This window comes from Daucus carota, chromosome 9 (assembly GCF_001625215.2).
Source record: "Daucus carota subsp. sativus chromosome 9, DH1 v3.0, whole genome shotgun sequence".
In the NCBI taxonomy this organism is placed as follows: domain Eukaryota; kingdom Viridiplantae; phylum Streptophyta; class Magnoliopsida; order Apiales; family Apiaceae; genus Daucus; species Daucus carota.
In genome coordinates this window covers 27,529,835-27,547,146 of record NC_030389.2, presented here as the reverse complement: position 1 = coordinate 27,547,146, position 17,312 = coordinate 27,529,835, and positions in this window count along the sequence as shown.

Genomic DNA, 17,312 nt, shown 5'->3' with positions numbered 1-17,312 from the left:
ATTTTAGGAATATGCAAATTGGGTGCAACATGTAATAATATTATAATATCATTTATCGATATTTTTGTAGTGTCTCTCTTGTTTTAAAATCATTGTCATGATATTTTATTTAATTATTTAAATTAGATATTTATCAAGTTTTGTTTTATTGGTTAGGAAATCATTTGATCATTGAATATTGTGCATCGGTGTTGCTAGTTAAGGTAAGTTAACTTTTCAGTCTTGCTATTGTATTTATTTGAAACTTTGTTTTGTTTAAAGGGTCTTTCTAGTGTGTGCCCATGGGCACACATTAAGCACTAAATTTGATAAATTTGGTGGATTTTGATTGGTGGACTTGATGTATATGCAGGGGGGACATCCTTATTTATGATTAGATAACCAATAAAAATGCACCAAACTCATAAGAATTAGTGCTTATTGTGTGCCCATGGGCACACCATAGAAAAACCGTTGTTTAAATATTTGGTTCAAGTTAAACATTTTAGATATAAGAATTCCCAGTTAGCTCTGACCTATGAAACCGTTAGTATCTGCGTATAGTTCCGGAACTAGCCTATGATACCTTACTAGGGGTGCCTGTTATGATACCTTCGGGGTTGCACACTTTATGATACCTTAGTAAGGGGCGCATTACTGACAAAGTTATGAACTTATGATACCGAGTCACCGGGTATTTGTGACCTTAGCGAGCTGTGGAATTACACTACAAGAAATTTGGTTTTTACCTACCAATTGGAAATGTAGGTAAAAGTGCAAAATTGGTGGCTAAAGAGAATTACCTACCAATACATTTTTGGTAGAGATTGGTAGGTAAAAGATGGTGGAGAAAGACACTTTACCTACACATCTTCTATTTGTAGGTAAGCTATAATGTGGACCCCATCCTATGTGTCACTAGCTTATGTGTCCATCACACGTGTCGCCGACATGGCATGCCACATGGCATCTTGTTAATGCGCCACATGGCAAAACTCTGTCTTGCCACATGGCACCTCTTTATCATTCCATGTGGCACCTCCCTATCTTTCCATTTGGCATCTTTCTGTTGTGCCACTTGGCACATCTATTCTGTGCCTTATGGCATCACAAGAATGTGACACATGGCACCTTAATTTTTTATGTAATAATATATAAGTATTCTTTTGTATAAATCATGAATAATTTTTTTTAAATAAACAATAAAAAAGTCACATATGTAATATAATATAAATAGCATATGGAAAAGCTAAAATACTAAAAGAGTTTTAAATTTACAATTGCAACAATTCACTCAAAAAATCATAAAGTAAATCAATCTAAATTTTCAATATCTGCATCAGAAGCTTTAGTTGGAGATGTCTTTGGTTGCGGCATGAGATTGTTTTGACGTAATATGTCCACAACTTCATCAAGACGATTATTGGCTTCATTAAGTTGTTCAACTAGCTCTTGATAACTCGGTTGGCTGGATTCAGTTGTAGTTTCATGACCTTTATTGTTGGTCGTACTACTAGAACGTCCCCATCCTCGCAAGTATACAGAATGACGACCAAGTACAGCTTCCATAATTTCTTTATCTGACAATTCATCTGGAGAATAGACTTCCCTTAAAGACATCATATGATCCTGATGACAGATTACTTATATAAGTATATATATTGATGCGAAATAAATCTAATCTTAAGGTGTCTACAAATTATGTAAACATTACTCACATATAACTTTTGAAGATTAGGCCCGGTCCATCCATTTTCATCATGATGCTTTAGGCGCCATGTTTCAATATGTCCAGACAAAGAATCTAATGCCATTCCACGTCGAATATGATGCCTTGGGGTAGATACTGATCCATTTTTAGACTCCCATTGTCTTTTGGACCGATTTTCAATATTCTTTTTTGCTCTTTCCTGAACAAATATAATAAATTAATAAATATCAAGAAAGCAACAAAACTAAGCTAAAAACAAAAACTTAGGCACCTGAAACTTTTCTGAAATCCATTGATCACATAAGGTCTCCCAATCTTGTTGTTGATCCTCATTTAAGTCCGGATATCTCTTTTTTTTCGCCATCTCAACATTTTTTATACCTCCGATGCGTTTAAAGTATAAGTGTAACTTATACTTGTAGCCCTTCCATGCTTTTCGCATTTGCTCATCGATACACAATTTAGTTGTTTTATCCCCCAAGTCAATGTCAAAATTTTCCTGTATATATGAGAAGAATAAACATGTAGGACATACAACATAATAATAATAATGAAAAAGGATGCCCCATTAATAATATATACAGGACCCTCCAAAAAATAAAGATAATAGGAAAAGGGTATGACATATGTATGAAAGTAAAATGTAATTAAGTGGCCTGGTTTAGTTACAGGACACCTTAACCAAACAAGTATAACAAGAATTTTGAGTGATTGATTTTGAAAAATATACTGCGACTAACTAATTGTTAGCAATATTAATTGTTTTGACAAGACAATAGAAGCACAGAGAAACATGTATACGGAGGGCACATCGTGTAAGTGAAAAATTAAGTGCAAGTATATGGTAACATACACACCTCGAACATATTTAGTTGGCTGCCAGGTAACAAAGTGAATAAACTGAACAGGGCAATTGTGCATATTATTGAAAGCGACCATCTTGTAAATAGTTAAATAGAACTAAGAATTCATATCCTAAATTATCCCAGTACTTACAAAATTTAGTTGGTGCCTTGCAGCTGATCAGAAGACAGGATTGTGCAATAACACAATCTCACCTTTACACGTTTACTACCTACTCATTCAATTGTTTCCCAATTTAACGTTACTAGTCCTCTAGACAATTATGTAAACAGATTCAACAATGCCTGAGAATTTAGATCTATCATATCTCTTTGTAACTTCTTCTAATGAGCCTTGGTGGATAGTTGATACTATAATAGTTCAGTTCAGAGAGGTTCAAGGACCTAGCAGATAAGGTAACTAGGGCAGAGTCATAATATTATATATATGCATGAGAAAGAAATTTAAACTCTACAGAACTTTAGAAACTAGTTGGCATACTAAAGTAGAATATTAATTGTTCATGTTTTAGTTCTCAGCTTAAATGACAAATACAAGAGAGATATGAACTTCACACAAAAAAAGTCACAGAAAAGGCATAGATATAAGTATAACAGTGTTAATAAAAGTACCTGAAGATAGCATCGCAGTGGTGCTCTCACCTCCTCAGGAACCACTCTCCAATCTTTATAACCAAATGTGCCATGATTGCGAATGATAAACCCGATTTCATTGTTGAATCTCTCTGCATTATTACAAATTGGTTGCCGACAATCAGCATCAAAAACAACTGACAACTTTCCTGTTGCGGCTGCCTTAGCAATTTTTGAGGTGGCCATGCCACGAGTTGCTTTACGTGGGTTAATTTTCCGATCTGCATAAATTTCCAACAAACAAAGAGATATAAAATGCTATAAACTAATAATATAAAGATACAGAGTATATTATCAACTACCAGATCCTGCATTAGTATCAGTTTCAGTGGCCAATGGATTCTTCACACCAGGTTGCACAGGCCGAGAATTAGAATTTGTATTGACTTTTGCTTCATTGTTATGACAATTGGTGACTTTTGTTGGTATTTTTCTGGTAGTGCGAGGAATCTGGCATCCAGGCGACATTATATGCACTCCTATGTAAAAAAATTAACAATATTAAGATCATAAAAATCAAGCACATATATAATATAGAGAATGAACAACCTCTTATCCAGTATTATTGGCATTATTGGATACTGACAAATAAAGAAAAGCAAAGTAGAGATTACCGTTTAGTAAATAAGCAGTACCCTCCCTTGGACTAAGATGGGGGAAGAGAATTCAACTTCTCAATTAGTCGTGGTGTGGGTTAAGTTTTCAGGAGTAATCCCTAATCTTCGTGAATATAAGAAAATGGGTCGGTTAAACACATATCACACTTATATGGGATAGACTTTTCAAACTAATAAGGAAAATTTGGGGGGAATGCAGAGCGCCAAAACAAAAAGATTTAGTACATGAAGTCTTGGTCTCTATTTTTAAGTGTATCAAATTTTATATTAATATTGTATATAGTTATTTAATCTATTTAAGATATATTCTTTATTCTAATTAAAATTAATTTTATTCAAATTTTTTATAAAATATGGTCGAATTTGCAACATGATTGATCATCAGGCGTTGCAAATGAGATTTCAAATAAATTTTAAACATACTTTTTATAATAATTTCAACAACTTGGACATTTTTTAGAAACCCTCAAAAATATTACTTTATATAAGTTAGTTGAATTTCACATGAATATGTTTGGTGCATGTTTTTTATTTTAATAATTTTAGGTTTTTTTTTTTGAAAATAAACAACAATGATTGTTTTTTAATATGTATATAATACATTAGTATTTTTAATTTTAGTTGAAATTAGGGAAATTTGAAAAATACCAATATTTTTAAAATGAGGTCTAATTTTCAACACATTTGATTTTTAGTTGTACAAACGAGGTTACAAATGAATTATACCATATTTTTGATAATAATTTCTTCAACTTGAATAGTTTTGAACGAAACTCTTAAAATTAAATTAAGTTAGTTGAATTTCACATGAATATTATTGGACATTTATTTTATTTTAATAATTTTAGAGTTTTTTTTGAAAATATAGAACTTTTTAACTTTTTGCAAAGATATGATTTTTTTGTTATATATAAAAACATTTTTTCCCCTTCAAAATTACAATTTTTCCAAATTAAATAGCTTACAATAGTTTTGCAATAAATATAATTAGGTGCAACTAAAAGTAACATATAACACAATCAAAATTAAAAGTAATTCAACTTTTTTTCAAATGTTGCTTTGGATTGAAAATCCTACACAATCGCATCTATTTTTTAAACTTTAAAACATATTTTTGCAAATATTTTTTAAATATTATAAATTTGCATAATTCGAAAAAGATAATATTCTAATTCTTTTTGCATCATCTAAAGCGTATATATATATAATTACATACTTCGTACTTCCGAAATTTAGCAGTAATTTAAAAAAAATTGACAACAAACATGTATATCATGAATTAATTATGAATAAATACCAATATTTTTAAAATGGGGTTGGATTCGCAACACATTTGATTTTCAGTTGTACAAACAAGGTTACAAATGAATTCTACCATATTTTTTTAATAATTTCTGCAAGTTGAATAGTTTTGGAAAAACCCTTAAAATTAAATTAGTTGAATTTCACATGAATATTTTTGGGACATTTATTTATTCTAATAATTTTAGGGTGCTTTTTGAAAATACACAATCTTTTAACTTTTAGCAAAAATATGATACTTTTTTTCTTATATAGCTAAATTTAATGAAAATTTGACTAATAAAAAATTAATTTAAAAATAACACCTTGTTGATTTTTGACAACAACCAAGTAAAAGAAAAATAGTGAAATTTAATCGTCAAAATTATATTGAAAGCAGACATGGGCAAAGGGGACAATTTATTATTTTTGCCAAAATTAGGTAGATCGAGGGAGTATTATATATATTAATATATACCAATACCGGAAAAATAATATTTACTAAATAAGAAATAAATTTTATAACTAAAATAAAAGACCCAAAATGTGACATCCTGAGAATCCGGGGGTCTGGATTCTGACGTCACCATACAAAATCATTCTAAAACACTTTTGAAAACCTGTATTTTTGAAAAAGGTAATAAAATCATTTGAAAATATTTAAATAACATATGACTCATTCTGATAATATCAATAATTGAACCCACAGTTCTGGCACGTATAATTACCAATTACTGAAAATCAATTCACACCAAATTCATGCAATATTCACATTTAATTATCATAACTAATTAAACTTTATTCCTTTCTTTCTAAGAAAATTACTTTTATAAAGATAAACAATTTTTTTGAAAAAAAATCTGGGTCGTTAAAATATACGAAATCACAGGAGAAGGATGCATAATCTGTTTAAACCTCATAGTTCCACATCACAATTATACTTATACTACATAGACCACTCATCTTATCAGATAAAAGTCAATTAAAGCCAATAATAATATTCAAAAACTTATCTCGATTTTAATAAACTAATTCTGAAAATCTGGGATGTTACACAAAATGTAGAACCATTTTCAAATATTCGCATATAACATATTTTCTTTCTACAAAACAAAATTTTAAATTTTTTCACATAATTTACTAAAAATTTTAATTATAAAAATAACCAAAGACAAATATTTCTCTGTCTTTTCCCATGCACACAACCACACTAACAAATGAGACCGAAGAATGTTAGGTCCAAAGTATCGTAGAAGGGGGGGTTGAATACGATACTCACTACAATTTAAAATTCTTTCGAATCTTGCGGATAAACAAATTGCAGTTCTGTAATGGGTTTCGTGTTCCGGATATTTATTGGGTCGGTTTCTGAGGATATGAAAATATTAAACCAACACACAATATTTTCCAAGGTATATCTGTATATTGATAAATACCTCGAAGGTGCTATAAATCCAAACCCGAAGGTTCGGCTACAATGGCCACTACTCTCAATATTACAAACTCTAACCACTACTGATATTACAAAGCTAGGCTAGGGTGTGTGTATAGTGGGAGTAGCCGTGCAGAGCACTTGGCCATTTCATCCCGAAGGATGATGTGAATTGTGAGAACCACAATCACATATTTATAGGCTTTCATAAACTAACCATGGTTAACGAGTTCGTCCTGGACGACTTGAGTTCGTCCTGGACGGATTCGTTTTAACAAAATAAATCTAACTCCTTAATGTAAAAGTTGCGCCTGAAGTATACAGTGTGTATATATATATCAAAGTTGCGCTTGATATATATATACACATATATATTCAAAAGTTGCGCCTCTTTTACACTCCCTTCCATTGCCTTAGAATAATTTCAAGAACTGGATCAACCTTTGACTGAGGGTCAAAGGTTGCGCTTGACACAAGAAAGTCAAACATGGCGCCTCAATACTTCACTGATGCTACTGTTGATTTGTACTTGGAGAAATTCTTCAAGGAGTGAAAGTTGTGCCTGTATTATGGTGAGAGTGAGAGGCGCAACATTTGACCTGGAATGGTCAAACGTTGCGCTTGACTTCACAATGCTCCACTGAGCCCCTGTAGAAATGACTTAGTACACTTTTGAGCAAGAAGAGTTTGCGCTTTGACTTTCCAGTCAATGGTTGCGCCACAGTGTGCCCATATGTGAAGAGAATGGGAGGCGCAACCTTTGACTTAGTCAAAGGTTGCGCTCCAATGCAGTGGACTCCACTGTATGGAGTACTTAGATCATTTCAGAGTGTGGTGAATTTGCGCCCAGTCAAAGTTGGCGCTTTGACCATGAGTATGTGTTATACATATACAGTGGAGGAACTTAGAGAGATTTTCTAAGTGGAGAGGAGTGTCGAGGCGCAAACTTTGACTTGGTCAAAGTTTGCGCTTCAACACTGTTAGTGCCTTCCCTGTATAGTGTACTTAAACAAATTCTTGGTTCACTACTTGCATCACTTATTAAATATATATATATACATATATATAGAATTAATTGTGTTTGATTAATTACTTGAATTATTTATGTTCAAGTAATTCACAATTAATATATATATATATATACATATGTATATTAATAAGTTCTTGGCAATATTCTGGAGCAGCTCGATTGACTTGATCAATTAATTCGTTGGTTGAATCCACTGAATACTTTCGTACGTCCTGACGTCCTGTGCACTGGTCTGGTTCACGAACGACTCGAACTGAAATAATCCCTTGAATTCTTTTGCTTAACAATATACTTGATCAGTCATTCCGGGTTAGTTTATGCTTCAGTTTGTTGATTATAAATAACCAACCAAGATATATAGAAATATCTTGCTTCAGGGGTTGCACTGAAATCTTTCGAGTACTTGGACAACATCTTCATTGCTTCCACAATCTTGAATACTTCAATCTTTATTCTTCACTGAGGCATGAACATATTAATGAACTTCTTCCAGTGAACTTATTCCTTCAAGACTGTAGATGGCTTCTTCAACCTTTGTCTTCGTATCTTCCAATTCCGGTGCAGGCGTAGTGTTATTTACTTGTCCTGTTCTATTGTTGAGTTATCATCCCTATGTAACAGATAGGGTTGTCTTTACATTTAGACTTACAATCTCCCCCTATTTGTTTGTTAATCATAACAAGCAAATCCTCTGGAGGATAACTCAACTAACACTAGAAAAAGTAAAATCCTGGACTAGTAAATAATGCTACAAAGTTTCTGGATCATATAATACATTTCCAGATTTCATGAATAGAAATAACAAATGTGCATATCACCTTTATTTCTCTGGTTCTTGCTTACCTGCCAGATAATCCTCATAGTCTGTCTTGAAGAGAATTCAAAACATTCCATTATGCAAAGAATAATCAGCAGCTTCATTGAATTCTCCAGTGGTAATGAATAAGTTCCTGTCTACCACTTACTGAAGAATAGATGTATCACTTTATACTTCTCCTCCCGTTACCTTGATCAGGTTCCCCTTGGTGATAAGTAGCTATCTCCCCTTAGATGAAAGATCAATCCTCCTCCGTAGTTGAAGAAGAATCTCCCCCTCAGTAGTACACAGCTAAAGAGTAGTTTAATCCCCCTTAGTCGTAGACAATAGAAGAAAGCTAACTTACTTTTTCTTCCCCCTTTCATATATTCTCCCCCTAAATATATTCTCCCCCTTAGTTGTGGAATCCTCCGAGGATATGTGGTATCAAATAGGTCAAGGAACGTGTACAATACTTCCTGTACCAAAAGATAATCTCCCCATAGAGAACTAAACAACGCTAAAGCTGGGGTCGAAGAAAGAGTTCAGAAGAAGGGTGTACTTTGATTGGGTTGGTCCCTATGCTGAAAGAATAGGTTCCAAACGGAAAAGTAATGAATAAGAACTGACATTCCAGTAACAACATCCACTTTGTCTTTAGGTATAAATTTGGTAATTAGTGGGTGTCTCACTAAAATGTTCTGCAGGTGTATCACTCAACACTCAAATTTCTCTCGGTTTTTGGGTAAGGGTGTCACTCACGAGTTCTGTAAGTGTATCCCTCCACACAAATACTGAGCTTCCAAAATGCTGAGTACCTGCAAGAAAATCACCTTAGCCACCCTTAAAGGGGGTCACCGGTGGTGCAATGGGAGTTCGTAATTCCCAGTCCCTGCAGACTCATCAGATAAATCTGAATCATAGTCCACAAGTTGCCAACCACTAAGTGGCTTATCCAATTAAGGATCCAGAGTTGTTTGCTCTGGGAGGTTAGATAAAGGCTTAATTATGGCAAAGGCCTAAGTCCTCCTCAATGTCTGTGAAGACACTTGATTCAAGTGAATCATCAACCATAAGTTCACACCGTAAAATGGAATGAACCATAGTTGCTTCCGTCAATTCTTTCAACAACTTGTGAGCTTTCAATACCAATTATTATTATATGTACCTCACAAGTGTTTCACTCTTCTCAAAATCCTATGTGTTTGCACTCACTCATGCTCACATATTTCTCATTCTGATATCTCACTGGTTCTTCTCAGAATCTCACCAAGTGTTTAACTCTCAGTGTTTAGCTCACAGTGTTTCTCTCAGCACTCAAAGTATGATCTTCTGTACCTGCATGAGAAAATCACCATAGCCCCTTCAAGAGAGGTCACTGGCGGTGCAATGGGGTTTCGTAAATCCCCGATCCTCAACTGACTCATCAATAAATTGACTCATAGTCAGAGAGTTGCCGATCTCCTATAAATAGGAAATCCATTCCGATTGGATCCAGATCTGTTCTTATCTGGGGAGGGAGACGAGAATCCTGAAGATTTGGCAATTGAGATCCTCGTTTCCTCCTTACACCTGTAAAGGCATCAACCATCTTATCTACCGTAAAATGGTAAATGAAGAAGTTGCTTCTGGAACAAAACCTTTAACCTTACTGTGCACTCTCTTGTATTGTGTCCATAAGATTTTTGTTTAGGCTCTTCATCAGAGTGATTACTGATGATGTGCTTGACTCAATACAAGATGCTCTGGCTGACGAGCGAATTTCAATGGACTCATCCTGTTGAGAGAATGATTCCAGAGACTGTTTTATTGCCTTTTCAGCTCTATATTCTTTTGAGAGAATACAGATGAGCAACAGTTACCTCAAGTTTGAAAACACCTTTTCTTCTTGAGAGGTAGAGCTGTGGGTACACTATCCCTCACATCCTTATTTGCTGCAACAAGTACAGTTTCTCCCTCATTGACCTCTAGTCTAATAAGTTCCTTATTACTCCAGGGGGAAAGTTGGGATGTGTTCTGAATTTGGTTTTATAGTCTGGGATAAAGATTGTTGGTTTTCAACCTTATGACTATCTAGGAAAGCCAAGAGGCTGATTAAGTTCCGAAGAACAGAAAGAGATATAAATGCACTTTTAGAAAATCTATGATTTTGAATGAGAGCAATTGCATTTAATTTTTTTTGAGGAAAAATGAATCAGTTGTGATTGTAAAAATGATTTTCATAAAGAATGACAATCACAACCGATGAAAGAATCAAAGTTTTCCATTAAAAACTGGTTTGAGTACAAGAGTCTGAAATTATGCATAAAAGGTTTAAATGAACTTGTCTTTGAAAAAGACACAGACTCTTGTTTCTCACTACAATTTTAAAAAGGAAACAAGAAAATTTATGTGCTACAGTGTATAAAGCACTCGCCACACTAATTAGTGAAAAGGCCTCATACTAGCACATCGTCAAAACAGACGCTACAAGTGACAAAGATCACCAAGTACACAAATACAAGATAATTAATGTCTCGTCCTATGACGCTACATGTATAGATGCAAAATATTCTAAGAAATATTTATGAGATAGAGTAGTGGATACCAATTGTTGAAATCTATTGATAAGAAAATTTCTTTGAAGAAACTCACCACTCCAGAACATAAATATGAGACAGAATAAAGATTATGTTGTCTCCCTAGTACTCAGAATATTAAGCACCTAAAATATATTAGCACCAGTGGTTTTAAGAAATATGCAACAATATTTCACCAGTGCCAATACATCACAATCAATTCACAAATAAAACATCAATAAAGCATCAGAAATAGATACCAATTAAATATTTCAAAAATGAATTAATCATGCATCTATTATTCTATCAAAGTCAATCATGAAACAAATAAGCATATAATTGTCATGGATCACAATTTAACTAAGATAAAATAATAATTACCTACGCAATATCATATAATTATCATATCAGCATATAACAACTAAAATCATGACAATCATACAAAGATATACGCAAGCCCGAGGGAAAGTTGAAGAAAAGTTCACGAGTCTTACACAGATAATCATTAAACACAAGTGAACTCACACAACTCCTCGCAGAAAATATTAACAATCAATATTAGTGATCAACATATAAGCATGCAAAATATCACTAACACTAAAAGTATCACACCTATATGCAGTTAGACATGAAATAAAATACCAATTAATAAATCATCAAATATCTAACACAAATAGCTATGCTTCACATATATACACTAATATAAATGGATTCAGCCTAGAGAGAATCTAAGTAACTCCACGAATACTAGTATATCATGACTAAATTCTAACCACATACCAATTACTGATACAAGTCACAAGTCTAGAAACAAATAAGTCATGCTTCAGATTTTATACCTATAAAAGTGAATTCAACCTAGAAAATAATCCTAAGTATGTTCACAAATACAGATATATCACGACCACATTATGATAAAGTTTCTCTACTAGATACCAATTATTAAAGAGGTATAGATCAAGAAAAATAACATAATTAAGTCATGCTTCATGTCATCTCTAATCATTTAAATCATGAACAAATAAGTCACTTAATTGTCATGCAACATAATTTAAATAATTGAAATAACAAACGCTCATGCTAAAACATATAATCACCATCTAAGCATGCAAAACAATAAACATGGCAATCATATATAATAGCAAAAAGCACGAGGTACTGGATTTTAAATAAATTCACAAGTCCTATGTATAGACAATTTAATACTCATGAATTCATTCAAGAAATACGATAGACATGCTCATGAGAGAAGTAATACCTTATAGAAAGTATAGTATGTGATCCACTTGCAGTTAAGTAAAGTGATAAGTTGAATACCTCTGAGACTTGACATTTCAGTTGATGTTACTTTCTTGTACTGATGAAGTCCAGTGGTTGTTGGCATAAGTCTTGGCAGGTCTAGAATCTTCCAAAATGCGCATATTCAAAAGATCCTTGACTTCCTTTTATTGCCATCATTCTTTAGGCTAACTAGTAGACCATAAAGAATTGCAACTTTCCAACAAACTCATCATATCACTAGTCTGCATTCACTTAGCAATTATCTTGCACAAGTGACATTAGTCCACATATAATATAATCATGGTATCACAGCACATATAGTCGTATTGTTTGTGCCTTGTATCATGAGAGGTAATAATTTGGATACCAAATATGACTCTAGCAAACAGATATTAAAATAATATGCTAGTCAGAAGTCATACCACGTCCGTGACGATCATCAGGTGTTGGACAGCAACTCATAGAGAGCTGGTGAAGAAAGAGAATACAAATTCCGTTGGATCTGCAACAGCAAAGTCCTTGAAATGTTGCATGAAGCTTCATCTTCTAGCTCATTGTAATATCCTGAACCCGAGTCTCATTAATGGTGCTTTAGTTCAATCATGAAGGTCGTTGAGTCCCTAAGATGTAGAGTCCTGAACTTGAAGATTCTGTTTCCATAATCTTCATAACCTTCTCCTTTGTAATAACCCTAAGCAACCAAATTGGCTTGTCCCTCGTAACAGAGCCAAAAACATCCAGTTGGAATCTGAATACCCGACAAGTATTAAGTACTGAATTAACATTAGGTCAGGTATTAGAATCCGCACAATCTGCTTTCAAACTGATTGAGATCATCTTGTTGTGCAATCACTCAATCTGGATCCCTTTAAGAGCTTCTGAATCTTCCTCAAGTTTCACTTCAGATTGAAACCCAAAGAAACAACATCCTTTCACAATAGCTCTCCCAGTCTTCACTTCACCATTCAGAACATTTAAGAACTAGAACCCGGGAATGATATTGACTCCAAAGTCCAAACCCTTTGTCTAAGCAGATACGTTCTTCATATGTCCTGTTCATCTTCAATTTGGTGTTGAGTTTGACTAGTGGATCCACCAAATGCTCCCCCTAAGCTGTTGCTGGGATCTCCTTAATAATCCTTATCCTTGCAAAGAGATTCTGCTTGGATCTGAATAATTATAATACCAACGATATCACCTTTAACAGCTTGGAGCAAAGTGTCGTTCAATGTCCTATCCAGACTTACAATCACCTTCTGTTGATTAATCATAATCACCCTGTAGACTGTAGACTCCATTGAGTAGCCGAGGAAAATATTCTTTGAGCTTCAAATGCAAGACTTGCAAAGAGGCATTTTCCTCCAAACACATACCAAGAGTTAGTGTTTGCTTCTGATTGGCCACTGGCAAGAATGGTGTCTTTCTGGATTTATCAATGATCAGGGTTCATCTTGATCAACCTTCATCTGTGACGTCTTATCTTTTGAACACATACGAACAACACGAAAGAATCTAGAGTAGTCAATGATCATCGCAAAAAGAAATCTGCATTTGTTTGCAGACATGACATTAGCTGCTCTGTAGAAATCCATACGTATCATCTGAAGAGGCTCAGTAATGTTAGTCATATCTTTGCTTCTGTGCGATGCTCCTTCGACTTCCCTATTGACATACCTCATGAGCTTCATCCATATTGAATTCCAGATGAGGTAGTCCTCTCACCAATTCTCTTCTTACGAATAGAAAGAGCTCCTTGTTTTGACATACAAGTGCGAGAGCTTCAAGTGCCATAGCTAATACTCATCTGATGAGGCTTCACTATCAAAACAGCTCACTCCATCTTCAGTTGAAGTTCCATATTAGCTACGAGCAAAATTCACATCCTTCCTGATTTGAGATAAAACACTATTCCATGAACTGACATACTGTCATTTGTTAGAGAACAGTCTGATACTAGGAATTTGTGTGCTTTGACTCTTCCAAGAAAGATATGCTTCCATGATGACATTCCAGGAAAACAGGCATGTCCCGCAAGAGAATCTTTGTTGTCATCTTTCAAAGATTATTGACGGAACTGCTCATACGATCACATTTGCTAACAGGGTACTTTTGGTGAATCATATGATTTCAGCTACTCAGCAAACAGAGTGCACCAAAAATCATATGGATCATATGTAACCTGCAATCAAAAATGGAAAGAGTTCTATGGTCCCCAATCATAACTGGGTCCGGATGGATTAGAGATTTTTCTTTAACAGTGGTAACAACAGAATCAACTTTAACATGCTAATTCTTATTTAGACATTGCCCTAATGTGATTCTCAAACATGCTTTTCTAAAATCAATGCAAGTACAAAGACATGCATTCATGACATGAAAATAAGCAGACATGATGTTGAATACACATGGCAAACAATCAAAGATAAGACAAGAGCAAGACAGGCAGTTATGCAATTCAGAAGATTCAGTACTCTCTACTTAAACCAATTAACACATGTGCAACAGGTAGCAAGTAGAATTACAGATATTTAATAATCTCCTAAAAGCATAAAGATCATAAACAGATTAATAATCACATCATCAATTCATATTAATCCCAATCTGTTGTTATATGGCATTATATTATCTCTATTACCTAAGTCAGTTTTATATCTAACATGAAGTTCTAAAAGTTCTACTGACACAAGGTAGACATACCATCATAGAACAAAATAAAATCCTTAACAAACAATTCAGATTAGATAAGCAAATCTAATTGTACTAGGGAATCTGAAAGTAAGTGATTTAACAAAGTTATACATGCTAGGATCATAACCCCTAAAACTAAGAGTCGTGTTCCAAAGGAAAGCTTCTAATCTCACCATTGCAAATAATCAAATCCTAAATATTCATACACATGTTAAGAATCTGCTAAAGACACATGCACAAGATTATCATCAATCCTAGTTACCAGAATAGTCATCTAGCATACTAGTTTAATATTATCTATTGTGATGCTATCATGCTTGTGCTTGTGTGTTAAACAATTCTACTCAGAGATTTATAACATGCTTTGAATATAATGAAATAAGTATTGCAAAGTTAGAAAGAATTCATACCTGAGATGTGCAAAGTGAATCATCTTCAGATCGAGAATGCTTGGATAGCCAGATAACCATAATCATCCTTCTCATCAGCAACTGATCCAGCTCACACCTTTCCTAAAATAGCATAAGAACTTGTTGTGATGCTTTTTTCAAAACATCCACTAGAATTTCAGACAAGCCCTATCATCCTTGTTTGTCGAGGCTTCAATATATATAGCAATCCTTCTTTGCTAAAGATACCAAACAATATTGTGTGTACTGACCAACTCAGTTTTCAAACAACCTGTCGAACTGAACCCCGAAGAGTCTCCACTTGAAACCAATGGATTCCATCTGAATCTGACATGACTAAACCTCTCAGACAGTGTTATGCTAATCCTTGAAGTTCTGTCCTCACATTTTTCAAAAGTGTTAACTTTCGTCGACTTGAGCTTCCTCAAATTCAGCAGTTACAAACTCTTCTGTTCAATCCTAAGGTTTTGACATAAATGCACGAAACTGATTTGGTGCGGTAGTAACTCGATAATTATATCCTTAAACCTCCACAGTTCTCTGTCTTTGATCTCAGTTGATTCTGGATGGATTTAGCATTGCTACAATTCACTGTGTAATTGTATATCCCCGAATCACTGAGTTAGCTTGAAATCCCTTGAAGATTCGTCCGTAAAAACTTCTCTTTTCCTGCTACCAGTGGTGCCATTCAAAGTTGACATTCCGAGCCCTGGAAAGATGCTTCACTGCAGATGTAGCAAATTCCCATCCTGATCTGGTGATCTGATAATCAAGTAGGAGTAATTACTCAGATCAAGGCCTGAAGTACCTTCTTCAAATTCACTGTCAGTAGTGTCCAATCAGTCTTCAATAGAATCTTCTTCGAATCACAATCAGCTTTGTCGAACATAGAAAACTGCTTCTAATAATCCTTTGAGTAATCAATTGGATTGGGTCATCAATGTACTTCCATTACCGGTTCTGAGAATCTGGTATTTGAAAGTCCGATGTTTGTCTTGTAATCTGTCAGCCTGATCTGTCTCAACTAAATGTCAATCTGATTTGTCTTGGAGTAGAATAATTAAAAAGGTTACGGGACACTTGATTATTTAAACTAAGTTTAAATTATAGAGAAAATAAATTTAAAAATAAGTTTTAAAAGATGAAAGAAAATAAAGTATAAAATAAGCTTAGTCAAATCTATAAAATAAATTTAATTATATTTAAAAAATAAATTCAAATAAATTCATAATAAACTGAAAAGTTTAGAATAAATTTATTTCAAATTCATTTAGTAAATATATTAAAATTTATTGTATAAATTTAATTTTTGAAAATATTCAAGTGTCTCGTCTCTAATTAAATCATAGCTTCCAGAACAAACTAAATTGAACCCTTGAACTTGAACTTATATCCATAATCAGTTAAATCCTCTTAAATTTATATTTTATATTTTAACTTAAATTTAAATCATAAACTATACAAATTTAAATAATAAATTTATAAAAATTTATGATAAACTTGATAAAGTCTAAGAGTAAACTTTACAAGTCTAAAATAAATTTAAGCAAATTTATTAAATGAATTTAGCAAAGTTTATAAAGTAAATTTAATTAAGTTTATAAGATAAATTTAATTAATTCATAATAAACTCAATTAATAAGTTTAAAATAAATTAAGTTAAATTTATAAAATAAACTTATTAAAATTTAAAGTATAAATTTATAAGTCCCGGTCCAAAGTTCAGTATCCGACAGATAATCCTTGCTTAGGCCTACGGACAAATTCAGCAACACAAACCGGAAGAACATTTCCCCTAATCAAATATCAAAAGCTAGGTTCTTGATTTTCCGTACGATAAGGATCCTGATTTGTATATCAATCAACCTCGCTCTGATACCAATTGTTAGGTCCAAAGTATCGTAGAAGGGGGGGTTGAATACGATACTCACTACAATTTAAAATTCTTTCGAATCTTGCGGATAAACAAATTGCAGTTCTGTAATGGGTTTCGTGTTCCGGATATTTATTGGGTCGGTTTCTGAGGATATGAA